Below are 14,245 nucleotides of genomic sequence, written 5' to 3' on the forward strand. Positions count from 1 at the left end.
TTATTAAAATCAAAATCAATGAAGTTGAAATTGTCTAGTTGGCGCCTTGGCTTGGAGTTGGCGATGCTATTCCCTTCTTCGTTTCCAGTGGCCCCACTCTCTGCGTACCCCCCCACCTCAAGCCCAGCAAGTACCAACACAAAAGCAAGCATCTGTGTTCCTTCCTCCATAGCCTTCAATCTCCACTCCCACCTTCTTGTGTCCATTGAGTTCAACCCCCCTCCCCTAATTGCTACTGGTCTTAATTCTTAACCCAACACTAATATTATATCAAACTCTTTCTTCTTTCATTCTTTCGTTCGTTTGATTTTTTAGAAATTCGAGACATGGATCTGAAAGGTTTTGTCGATGGGGGTATTGCTTCAATCGTGGTGGGTTGTTCAACCCACCCGCTTGATCTCATCAAGGTTCGGATGCAGTTACAGGGTGAGACCCAAGTCCCCTCGCTCCGCCCCGCCTATGCTTTCAACGCCGGCACCACAGCCGTCGCCGCCCAGTTCCCAGCATTGCAGTCGCCCAAGGTGGGACCCATCTCCGTCGGGGGCAAGATCTTCCAGACGGAAGGCAGCGACTGTGCTCCCGCCAAACGCTCACACACACATATGTGCCTATATATATATATATGGGTCTATGACTGTGAGAGAGAGAGAGTGTATATATATATGTGTGAGTGTATATATGTATATGAGTGTATATATATGGGTCTGTGACTGTGAAAGAGAGAGAGTGTGTATATATATATGTGCCTGTCTATATATGTACATGAGTGTATATATATGGGTCTGAGAGTGAGAGAGAGACAGAGGGAGAGAGGCAGTGAGAGTGGGCGAGAACATCTTTTTATCTCAACCATTCATCTCAGTGAAATTGATCTCAGCTTTTAAAATGTCTATAAATTTGAGACATTTCAAAAACCTTCGTGCTTTATTATATATATATTTATATATATATATGCATTTTAAATTGAAAAGTCAAATTAGGATAGAAAGATAATATAGTGGCAAGATAAGAAGACTCCAGTGAGATCATGCCACGTCCAGGAGCTATCTATAAATCAAAGATCTCGTGACCCTTTTTAGTTCTCACTTATTTAGCAAAGGTCACAGCTTTTCCATCGTCTTCTAGCAATGTAACTATTTTAGTATAAAGAGAAGAAAATTTGTAAATGCCTTATCAACCCAATCGTGGGGTCTCAGCTTCTTCATTAAATACTCCTAGAATTAATATACATCAAAATGAAAAAAATACCATTGTTTGTTCAGCAAGAATAACAAACACAGAAATAACAAACAAAGGAAAAACAAAAATACAACAAAACTAACAACACACAACTAAAATTCACACAACTAAAATACTCTAATACTCCCCTCAAGATGGACTATGAACATTGATAATAGCCATCTTAGAAAGCAAAGTAAACAACTGAGTAGCAGCTAAAGGCTTTGTAAACACGTCGGCCAGCTGATGTTGAGTATGAATAGGGAGAAGTTTGAACAAGCCAGCAGCCAGATTATCCCGAACAAAATGACAATTGATCTCGATGTGTTTGATGCATTCATGAAAAACTAGATTGGACACAATATGGACAGTAGCCTGATTGTCACAAAATTGTAAAGTAAGAGCTGTAGAACAAATTTGAAAATTAGAAAGAAGTTGAGTGAGACAAAATATTTCACTAATAGTAGAGACAAGTGCCAGATATTCTGCTTCAGCAGATGATCTAGAAACTGTACTCTGCTTTTTAGCCTTCCATGAGACTAAAGAATCACCAATAAAAACACAAAAACCTGTAATGGAATGCCTAGAATTCGGACATGACCCCCAATCTGCATTAGAAAAAACCCAAATTTGTAAATAATAAGCTACAGAAAATAATAATCCTTATCCAGGAGTACCCTTTAGGTACTGTAATAGATGATGTATAGCATTAAGATGAGGTTTTCTAGGCTGGGACACATTGACTAAGTTTATGAACAACAAATGTAATATTGGGTCGAGAAATAGTCAAATAAAGCAATCGACCAATAAGGCATCTATAAATCGAAGGATCCTTAAGTAAATCACCATCAGAATTACTCATTTTAATGTTTGGCATCATAGGTAAAGTAGTAGGTTTACTTAATAGAAAACCAGTATCCTCAAGCAATTGCAAAGTGTAATGCCGCTGGGAAAAGAAAATACCTTTAGTAGATTGAGTAATTTCGAGGCCAAGAAAATACCTCTAACATCCAAGATCTTTAAGTTTGAACTGCCCATAAAGAAAAGTCTTAAGAGAATCTATAGCTACAAGATCACAACCCGTAATAATGATGTCATCAACGTAGACAAGGAGAGCAACAAATGATGCACCAGAACCCTTAGTAAACAATGAATAATCGGATTTGGATTGATGAAAACCATGAGATATGATAATAGTGGAAAATTTTGAAAACCATTGCCGAGAAGCCTGTTTGAGCCCGTTTATGGATTTATGAAGTTTACACACCAAACGTTCCCCCTATTTTGGAGAAGGAACTTGAGGTTTATACTATAACGCCCAACTTTTTCCAAGTGAGCGTTAACTCGAGATTTCGAGAATATATATATATATATATTTTCAACATCAAACACACAACATAAGTCTCTCGATACACATACCTTCATCATAATCATTTCCCAACAATCCCGATCGTACCTTCTTAGCATATCAAAATTTAATAATTAATAGACTAAGACAGGTGTTATCAATCACATCAGCGAAAGCAAGATCGAAACCTCAATGATATATAACTGACAATTCCTTTTACAATAACCAAATCGATGTTTCGCATGAAAATATCAAAATATTACATAACCTCTGAACATCGTAATCATAGACAAAAACCTACGAAAACTAAACATAGCAGGTACATCTCGATGACATTATTTCCCTTGGCGCCACTGCATTCACCTGGAACGTTTGAATATTCATGAGACATAGTCCAAATTAGATGCTGAATCATCTAAGTAAAAGTTCAAAAACATTTTCATGCAGATATGCAAAACCATATATAAAATCGATAAATCCCGACATGCCTTAGCCTAAGAGAATCCCACATAGCACTTAGCCCTAACCGGGAAAAATGCAATCTCTCTAAAGGCGACACGACCACATCGACCCATTGGCAAACCAATCCTGCTTAAGAGGGACAACCTCGACATATGAACCCGGGAATCACCCCATTGTCATTGTTAGGCTTTACGCTCATACTCAAAAGCATTCCAAAACCCAACGCAACCATAGCCCTAAGAGTCTCACATCAACACTATTCCCAAAATCCACGACACATCGGCCTTAATGCTATTACTCAAAGGAACCTGGAGTGGTGTCCACTCTCAATCTCGCCACTTGAGTACCGTAGGGTGAAGTCCATCTCAGCCCCGTCCCAAGTGGGTCACATAACAGTAACCATTGGCACGCATTCCGAGTGCTGACACTCGAGAGCTACGTCACAGGTTAACAACCCACGTCCCACATGGACAACACAACATACCAATGCCGAAAAATCATAATATGCATAAAATCAACATCTCAATGTATGCAATTTACCGTACGAAATATAACACAGGTGTAAGTAATCATTTGTAAAACCATCAATAAACCTAGCATGAGGATGAACACTCACAGTAAACCATTCATATGCCACAAACAAGTTTTTCGATAGAACCACTCACCTTTAAGAGCAATTCGAATTCTTCTTGAAAAGCACGATACGCCTCGATTTGTGTGCCCACCTTGAACTTCGCATGAGTCACTTCGCCTCAACCCTCAAGGCACCCTAATCATCATATTTATCCAACAATTATAATTTTTCCTTAATTTTCTCACATTTTCCTACTTTTTTCTCCTATTTTTTTTCTCTAATAATCCAAAATAAATATCTACACAACTATTTTCTCAAATATTTTTACATAACAATTCATAAAATAATTTTTCAAGAATTTTGAAAAAAAAAATCAGAATTTACCTATGTGGCACCCGCCCCCATGCACGGGCGAGTGGACTGGGGGATTTGGTTAGCGCGTGACAGTCACGCGTCGGTCATCTTTTTCTTTTTTCCAATCGCTGACGATGCTCCGATGCCCGATTTTCCTACACCGATCGAAAGCCCATATTTAGTCGATCATGATGGTATCGACCTCCAACCGAAAAGCCACCGGAAAAGCCTCCGATCGGGCATTTACAGGCACGGTGCGGTGGTCCGCCTCTCTTCTCCGATCAGCCTTTGAAACCCCTTCAAATCACCTCTAAAACTCACGAAACTTACCAGAAATGCTCCTCTTGCCTCAAGGATCAAAAGCCCCTTATTGGTTTCCCTCGATTCGCCCTCAAAACTGAGCAATTTGATGCTCCAAATTCGGCCAAAACCCTTGGCTATTTATAGGCCAAAACCAACCCTCACGTGGTAAATTTCTGACCAAAACTCCTCCCACACACCTCCTAGACCGTCCTTGGCCATGCCCTGATGAGATTTGCTGCCCAAATCTCTGGATTTTCAGGCCAAAATCTCGGCCAAATCTACCATGCGCGTGCAGCTTTTTCGAAAATTACAGTTTGACCCTCTTGAAATTTTCTTTTGCATTTTGGCCCTTATCCTCAAGCTCCTGATCTTTCTAGCACCATCACTAAGACCCTCAAGATTAGTACTTCCTATTTCTCCCTGGAAACTTCCAGAAAATTACTGTTTTGACCTCCCTCGGGCAAATTTAGAAAATTGCACTTAGGCCCGATTGATCATTTTGACCCTAAATCCACTCGATTCAACCCGAAATTACTTAAGGGTTGTTCTATATATAAAATATTAGTCCTAGACACACTCCATTGAATTTTTGGATATCGTCTATAACAATTCGGTATTACGACTTAATCGGCAGCTATATTTTTGCTATACCAAAAATTGTTCCCAATCTTATTTCTTTTATCACTAAAAATCTTAATTTGAATCACTCGTCGATACTATACCATTTTCCTTGGCTATCTAGGGTTCGGGGTACTCCTTCTGACTAATTCGGTCGTCCAAAGCTGCGTTATTGTACCCTATAGTCTCATTTTTCCGTAAATTCCATTTATGCCCTTCATTAAATGCCGTTTATATCCTCAAACCATTCCCGGGTATTACATATACCCGAGAGGGAGGTCCATATAAACTTCTTCAAAAAGGTCACCATTAAGAAATGCATTGTTGACATCTAATTAAACAAGAGACCACTTATTGATAGCAACTAAAGAAAGAAGAACTTTAATAGTTACTAATTTTGCAATAGGAGAGAATGTATCAAAGAAGTCCAATCCCTCTTGCTAGGTATATCCCTTAGCAATTAAATGAACTTTGTGCCTTTTAACTATACCCTCAGATTTGTATTTTATCTTGTAAACCCACTTACAGTCGATTGTATGCTTATCATGAGGCAATGGAATAACAAACCAAGTATTAATCATATGCATGACATCCAATTCAGCCTTCATAGCATCTCTCCAATAAGCATAGGGCACTGCTTAATGATAAAATTGAGGCTCAAAATTAGAAAAAAAAAATTGAGAAGAAAAGATCTATGAGGGGCAGACAAATATGAGTAGGAAAGATAATGGTGTATAGGATGGGGAGATTTAGAATCAAGAACAGGGGTGTTGGTCAACAAATTACAATGATAGTCCTACAGATAAGAAGCAGGCTTACTTATTCGATAAGACCTACAAGCTGGAACATCATGAAGAAAATAAGAGCTAAAAAATTCAGGTTCTAGCAAAGCGGAAGGACTATCATTATTTGAAACATGTTCGAATAAAGAAGGAGAATTAAGACTTGAATAAGGCAAAACTAAATTAGGAAATGGATCTATGACCTCATTATTTGAGCTGACTGAATGAAAATGAAATACAGTTTCATGAAAAACCATCACGGGATACAAATACATTTTTGGTTGTAATGTTATAAAGTTTTTAGCCCTTCATACTAGGAGGATAGCCAAGAAACACACAGGCAACAGCACGAGGACGGAATTTTGTTCTATGGACAACCAATGTAGAAAATAAAGGCTACCAAAAGTGAGAAAGAAAGAATAGTTAACAAGTTTCTTGTATAAAAGTTGTTAAGGAGATTGATTTTTCAAAATAGGAACAAGAATCCTATTGATTAGGAAAGTGGCACTTAAGATGCAGTCACCCCAGAATAAAATGGGGACTCTAGATTGAAACAATAGTGCTCTAGCGACACTAAGAAGATGTTGATGCTTACGTTCCACTACAGAATTTTGTTTAGGCCTTTTCACATTGGAAAATTGGTGTATTATCCCATTTTCATCAAAATATTCATGAAGATTGAGCTCGGGAGCATTATCAGACCTAAATTTCTTTATCCTTGTGTTAAACTGAGTCTCTACCATAGAGAAGAATTTTGGAATAACAACCCTACTGTCAAACATTATGCCAAGTGTGTTTTCTTACAACATGTGCCATATGAGTAGAAACATCATCAAAACAACATGTTCTACCTATTGGCTAAGAGTTAAAATCAACAATATTAAAAACATATAAACCTCCATGAAGATCACCCTTGCCAATCATCTTCGAATGTTTAACATCCTGGAGAATACATGTATGAGAAATGAGACTCATACACATGTCCTTTGTCAATGCACTTATAGAAAGAAAATTAAATTGGAATTGAGGCATAAAAAGGACATCATTAAGCACTATGAATTGTCCAAATTGTACATTTCCAGCATATAATATAGAAATTCGAGAGTGGTTTGGCGAGGTAATGTATGTGTTTTGAATTAGCCTTAAGGAAAGAAAAGAAGACTTATCAAAGCAGATATGACTAGTAGCCCTGGAATCCACTATCCGATACGTAGGATTATTGAGAACTAGGTTTACAGAAATAGAGAGACATATGCTTGATCTTGGGAAGCATCAGGTTCTGCTTGTGCCTTAGCCATATTCAAATGAGGAGTTAACATGTTTAACAATTGTTGAAATTGTGTAGGGCTCAATGTTTGCATAAGGTCTCCCATAACCTGAGGACTATTAGACAAACCTTGACGATGAGTATCACATTCTTGTCCAACAATAGGTTTCGCTTGATTAGAATTCACTTGGTTTGGGTTCTTTTGCTTATACTTATATCCAGGGGATAACCGTGTAATTTGTAACACCTGTCAATGGTATGACCATGAAGGCCACAGTGGGTACATAATGATCTATCTTTCTTCCAAACCGACCTTGATTATTTTTATGTACTTCATGATTTACATTGAACGAAATAGAATCATTCACAATATTGTGATTAACTACATTCCTTTGTTTCTCTTCTTGAGTGATTAGGGAAAAAACCTTATTAATTGAGAGAATGGAATCCATAAGTAATATCTGATCCCTAACCTGAGCATAGGATTCACTTAGCCCCATTAAGAACAACATGACATATTTTGTTTGGTAATAATCCTGAAGAGTTTTGACACCACCACATGAACAAGAACAACCCGACCTATAAAGACTAAGCTCCTCCCAAACTGATTTTATCTAAGTATAGTATGCACTGACAGAGAATTGTCCTCGAGTTAAGTTCATTAATTCACGTTTCAGTTCAAAAACACGAGGGACCATTACTTTGTCGGAATCGTTTCTTAAGGTCTAACCAGATCTCATTTGCAAAATTAGAAAAAATCACACTAACAAATATGCCTTTGGAAACATAATTCAACAACCATGATATCATAATACTATTGTTTTGAATCCATGCGTTAAGTAGGATAGGATCATCACCTGATGGTCTTGAGATAGTGCTATTAACGAAACCAACTTTATTATTTATCGTTAGGGCAATAAGCATCACCCGACTCCACTACACATAGTTCTCCCCCGTCAGTGGTTGAGACACTAGGAGAAGGCCAGGACCATTTGAATGGTGAAGGTAGTATGGACTGGATCCATCGTCGATGACATGAACATTCATAGACGAGGAGGATAGATTCGGATATGTCGCCATCGAATATGACAGAAGAACATATCTGAAGAAAATAACAGATCTAGATTGGATTGTCAAGAAGAGAAATCGAACAGATTTGAGATAATAACAGATTTGGAAGAAGTTCGTTGAAATATAGAAAAATCGACAGTGAATCTCTGAACAAAAGAGATCTTAAAACAACGAGAAGGATTGTGCGCACGAAAATCGAACAAATAGATCACGCAAGACTCACGCACATAAGAATCGATGTCGTGAGTTGAAGAAATCTAAAGAAAACGAGTAAATCAAATGAGGTAGAGGAGAAAGACCCACTTGCGGCGATGGATCGACGGTGAGGCTAGGGTTTCTGCTCACTCGTGACGATGGGTCGACGACGAGCTAGGGTTTCCGACTTTGATACCATATTGCAGTAGAAAGAGAAGAAAGTTTGTAAATGCTTCATCAACCCAATCATGGGGTCTCAATTTCTCCATTAAATACTCTTAGAACTAATATACATCAAAATGACAAAAATACCATTGTTTGTTCAGCAAGAATAACAAACACAGAAATAACAAGAAAACAAAAATACAACAAAACTAACAACACACAACTAGAATAACAAACACAGAAATAACAAGAAAACAAAAATACAACAAAACTAACAACACACAACTAGAATACTCTAATACAATATGGTACCATTATCTCACGCAGAAAAACTAGACAAGATTTGCCACTCATTGAAGACTACAATGTCACAATAGATTTGGATACAACATCAAAGATATTTTCCAACAAATACTTCAAGAACATAGTCTATGGGCGAGTGTTTCTAACTCTTATCTTGCGTTGTTTATGAATTAGCAAACTATAGAATATGTTACGCAATTTAGTGCCAATCAAAGTGAGTTCTTCTTCTAGACCTGTCAAGGGTATGATTAAGATGGGCAACTTGTAGCCTGGCTAACCACGAGAGATCAACACATTGTGAGAGACGAAGGTGTGTTAATTAAGTAATGTAACAAAAGGTTTTGGTTGGATAGAAAACCAAACTACAAGCCACCTACATTAATCATACGCTCCAAAGGCTCAGAAAAACGCACTTTATTTGGCACTAAACTGCCCAACATATTATCGAGTTTGCTCATATTCTTAAATAAAGTTTGACCAGAGTATAGAAACCCACGCCCATGGACCAAGTCCTTAAACAACTGGTTATTAAATACCTTTAGTAGTGGTGTATCCATATCTATTCTGACATTTCATCCACACCAAGTGACCAAAACTTGCCAAAGTTTTCTCTGTAGTTGAGATCAAAGGTAGGGTCTGGCAAACTGGAGGCAGATTCGTTGAACAAAGAGAAGAGGGTGGAGAAGAATCGGCTTTCATCAAGGGTATGATTAAGATGGACGACTTGTAGCCCGACCAAGTAGAGGAGTTCAGAAAGAATTGTCAGGTCAATCTTCTACCGGTGGTCAATTTCTAGCCAATGGGCATAGTTGCACAGAAAATCAACGGTCAATTTCTAGCCGAGTACATTAAGTAATATAACCAACGGTTATGGTTGGATAGAAAATCAAAGCTCAAAAAAAATTTGTACATTTCCAAATATTGTAACTGTGTCATGCTAATATGGTAATATATATATATATATTATTTGAATTGATCATTAATTTTCTACAAATATTTTTAGGTTAATTTTGGAAATGCCTTTCTCCTTAACATATTAATTAAAAAAGATGCTTTGTGTGTGAGTGTGTGTGTGTTTTCGTTGCATCCCAATTAATGTTTGTTAGTGCCATTATGTACTCAGTGAAGTTTACTTTGGTCTAGCCTTTATTTTCATCATATTTTGTTTTACCAAATAGAAATTTGAATGATTAAGGCAAAACTTCGATCCAATATTTCAACTTAGTGAAAAGGGTTGGAGAACTTTATGATTGAGTTGAGAGATAATAATTTTGCACATACATTGATATATATAATTTTGATCCTTTAAAGAATTTGATGCGACAAATCAAATATAATGATGTGGGGTTATCCTATTAAATTGTTGTATTGAAAGAATTAAATGAATGGAATCCACATAAGTAACATTAGTTAGGAGATTAAAACTCTATATATATCAAAATTATATGTGAAAGAGAGTTAGGAAGAAGTTACAATAGAAATAACAAATAGCACTCAATACTTGAGGTTTATATTAAATTATAACATAGAAGTATATGCACCTCAATTACATTGGGTGGGTTCTCCTAACACTCCTTTTTGTGATGACCAACTAGCCTTTACTACTAAAAGGAAGACTTTAGTGCTTTCACTTCGACAACTCTTAACATCAATGCTAATCCTAAAGGTAAAAAGTTAGCTTGCTTTCAATGACAATCCACTGAGGCAAGAATTTCTAGGTACAAAATTCCCTTCCAACATAATCTTAGAGTCCGGCATATCCTATAAGACTAAGTTCATCAACTCGATGTCTTCTACTTTCATAAAACAACCCATATAAACCATTATTTTCCATTGGACAAACCTTAAGATAATCCATCACGTCTACCGTGATCTCTAAAGCATGTGACTGGAGTCCCGGTAATTGCCACATCAAAGGTATCTTAAGATAAAACTGTCCTTCCATTTGGACATACCTAAGAGGCAATGTTACCATAAAACAGAAAATCACTCTCCAAGGCTTCCTTGGCTTCATCAATAACTTCATATGATCCTAGAGAATTTATGCTCGATTGCCTGCTTTGATCACTCTCCAAACTATAGATTTGTCCTCCAAGCATGTCTCCAAGTAGAAATTGACGCGTAGTTGTGCTACGGCGAGGATAGTTATGCTAGTAAGGGAGAAAAGTAGGGCAAAGAGACACTTTTGGAGCCATAGTTTTCGTTGACTTTCCTAATTCGCTAATAAGTAAACTTTTGAGAGATGAATGTGGGAAATCAATCAAAGATCATTGAAATAACAACTAAAGGAAGCTATCATATCTTGTATATATGGCCCTTATGACATAATATATCGTATGTTATACCTAAGATAATGTGTACAAATAGGAATTTTATATAAAATATTATATGTAATAAAATTTTTATTCTTATATTTTATATTATTAATATTGATGACCCAATGATCGACTACCAATTAAATTTATACAATTTTGGGCGAGACTTTAACCATGTCTCCTGCTAAGACAACTTAGAATTGCTAATAAACAAGAAAAGACTACCATGGGGCTCTGTTGAGATAACCCACTCCAATGCTTAAGTCACCAAAAGATTTAGAGAATTAAAAGCTATGAGAACTATAATGTATTTTATACATTTGGCTCACTCCTCAAAATCTTTATATCTTTTGAGACGAGGATAGTGATAAGGATAGTCGTTCCACTCATGTAGCATAAGATTAGTTGATTTTTTCTTGTTTCGCGAGTATGAAATTGAGTTAAATTATAATTGTTGGATAAATGTTAATTATCTTGTCTGATGAAAATTAGAACATGTGGCATCAAAGAGAGTTGAAATGCCAATATCCTAACACTACAAAAAAAAAAAAAAATGAATTTAGAAACGAATTTTAGAGAGAAATTTCTTTTTCCATCTTTAATAGAAATAGATTTAGAGACAAATTTAAAGACGAAAATTAACCATCTTTGATTTGGAGACGGAGAGATTGATTTTTTCCATCTCTGGTTTTTTTTTTTTTTGCTAAAAAATGAATTTAGAGATGAATTTTTTTATCTTTAAAATTAAAGATGAAAAAATTTTCATCTCTGTATATTTTTTCCTAAATAGAGACAGAATTTCTATCTCTACTAGAGACGAAACTAATTCCATCTCTATCAGAGAGAGATAGAACTAATCTCTACCCTTAGAGATAAAATTAATTTCGTCTTTATTTGTACAAAATTAAAAGATATAAAATAAAAATAATTTAAAGTGAAAGTATGTGTGCAATAATAAATGGAATTTTAGAATAGAAAATAATTGGTATTTATATTTTAGAATATAAACGTTGTTAATATTTATATTCTGGTATATGTGGAAGCATTTTAGTTTAGAAAGGAAAAAAAATTAGTTTTCAAACTCTATATTAAAGATTTTTTATTTTATAATAAAATAATTAAAAAATATCAGATATGATAATTTAATAATAATTTGATTGGTCGTTGATAGGATCATGAGTCAAACGAGAAGTTAGGATTTTATTATGCAAAGTAGAAAAGAATAACTTAAATATAAATTAGGACAAATAAGTAATTGACTGGATTCATAGTCCCCATGGTCAAGCAAGTCATTTTAGGGGCTTCAGTCACGTAAGGTTTTGGGTTGGAGAAGCAAGGGGAAGCATTGTTTTCAAGGATAAAAAGGAAGCCATGCGCGCAGAGACGAGGCTCACACCATGTCGGGCGTGGGCTTCGTGGTCGGGCGATGCACGAGCGCAGGCCATTGGTGGCCAAACGCCCACTGCTGATGCTGTTAAGGCAGATTGTATTATTTTGAACTTCGTTCTCTAATGGCTCCAACCAAGATGGTATTGGGCTAGAGATAGCTACTAGGTCTCCATTTTCAACCTGCGTGAGGGTGCATCAAAACCCCTCCACTTCCACAATGAATGGCTGATTAAAATCTAGAAGTTTCAATACCGATGCTTGGGTCATGACTTTCCTAAGCTGTACAGATGATTCCTTAGTTTGTTGGTTCCTTCCAAACCCTCATTTTTTTAGCACTTGTTAAAGGTGTTACAATCTATCCATAGTTTTAAATATTATATGCCCCAGGGTGGACAATATAAAACTTATTCCTTTGGCTACATTATTCATAGAAAAATAAGCAACTGAATGCTAAAGAATTCTCCTACAAAATCATAAACAATATCTACTAAACATTTTAAGTAATCTGTCCTAAAAATTCAAAATTAAATAATAAATCTTCTAACACCAACTAATTTACACCTATTCAAAATATTTAATAACAACTTAATTACTTCGACTCACTTAAAATAGAAATTTTTAAATTTCATTTCGGACCGAAAGACAAGACTAATCTGGACTAAAAAAACCCGATCCAATTTATGACTGAATATACTTTTATTTGGTCTTCGGTTTCCAAAGCTTTGGAAAAAATCGAATCTAATTCCATTCGGTATAATGATCCTAATTTTGGACCAAATACCGAAATAATTAAAATTCTATTTTGTAAGCCCTAAAGATCTACTACTAAATTTGTTCTCATAAACAATCAAACAACTGGATGAAAGTATTATGGATCTGACCACCATGAACTTAACCAAAATGGAGCAGCATTTTTGCAACATCAAAAGATTTACTATTAAGGATAAAAAACCACATCAATTAAAGAACAGAAAGTTAAGACCAAGTAAGTGAACACACTGTAATTAGGGTTCCTTAGATGCTATATATATAAGGATACTTAATTGGCAATTTGGCATAGAACAAGCAACTAGCAAAATTTGGTACTCTTCAAACTTGGTGTATTGAAACATATAATTGAGTTCACAAACCTAACAAAGTTTAGACCAAGTAAGTGAACACATTGTAAGTAGGATTCTTTGCATGCTATATAAGAAGACTTGCCATAGAAAAAACACTTAGTAAATTCTGGTACTCTTCCAACTTGTGCACTGAGATAATTGAGTTCATAAGCCTAATAACAAAACTGTTGTGTGAAACAGTGACTGAAGATAATCTTTATATCAACAACTCAAATATATTTCTTAAAGCTAATTTTGTGTAAAATTTTTAACCTATTGATATATGTAATGTATATCTTATTGTTTAAATGTCATATAAAAAATGAAAAACTCATACTAGATCAAATCGGTTCGATCTTGTCCGACCTTCCTTTAATTTGGTCCGGTCTTTGATTTGAGATTTTTTTTTTTTTTTTTAATTTTAGTTCTACTTCGGTTTGCTTTAGGAGTCAGTCCTTGGTCTAAATTAAATTTTATCTCTTCGTTAATGAAATTTAAATTTAGTTAATGATGTTAAAATGATATGTATCATAATAACTGAGAATTAATTTAATCCTCCAATTAACTTTTTATTTTAAGTTTTTAGTCAGTCAGTCACTTCCCCAAATTACCTTTTGTCCGACCTGCAATGGCGGAGCCGCCAAGCCTTAATTGATGGTTAATTTTAAATTACTACATCCATTTCAAGTATCAGGAGGTGCTTAATTTGTTTCCTAATTAAATGACATGTGGAATCTACCATTTCATGTCTTTTTGGTTTTTGCCTTGTCCATGCATTTTT

This window comes from Diospyros lotus, chromosome 6 (genome assembly GCF_014633365.1).
Source record: "Diospyros lotus cultivar Yz01 chromosome 6, ASM1463336v1, whole genome shotgun sequence".
Lineage (NCBI taxonomy): Eukaryota > Viridiplantae > Streptophyta > Magnoliopsida > Ericales > Ebenaceae > Diospyros > Diospyros lotus.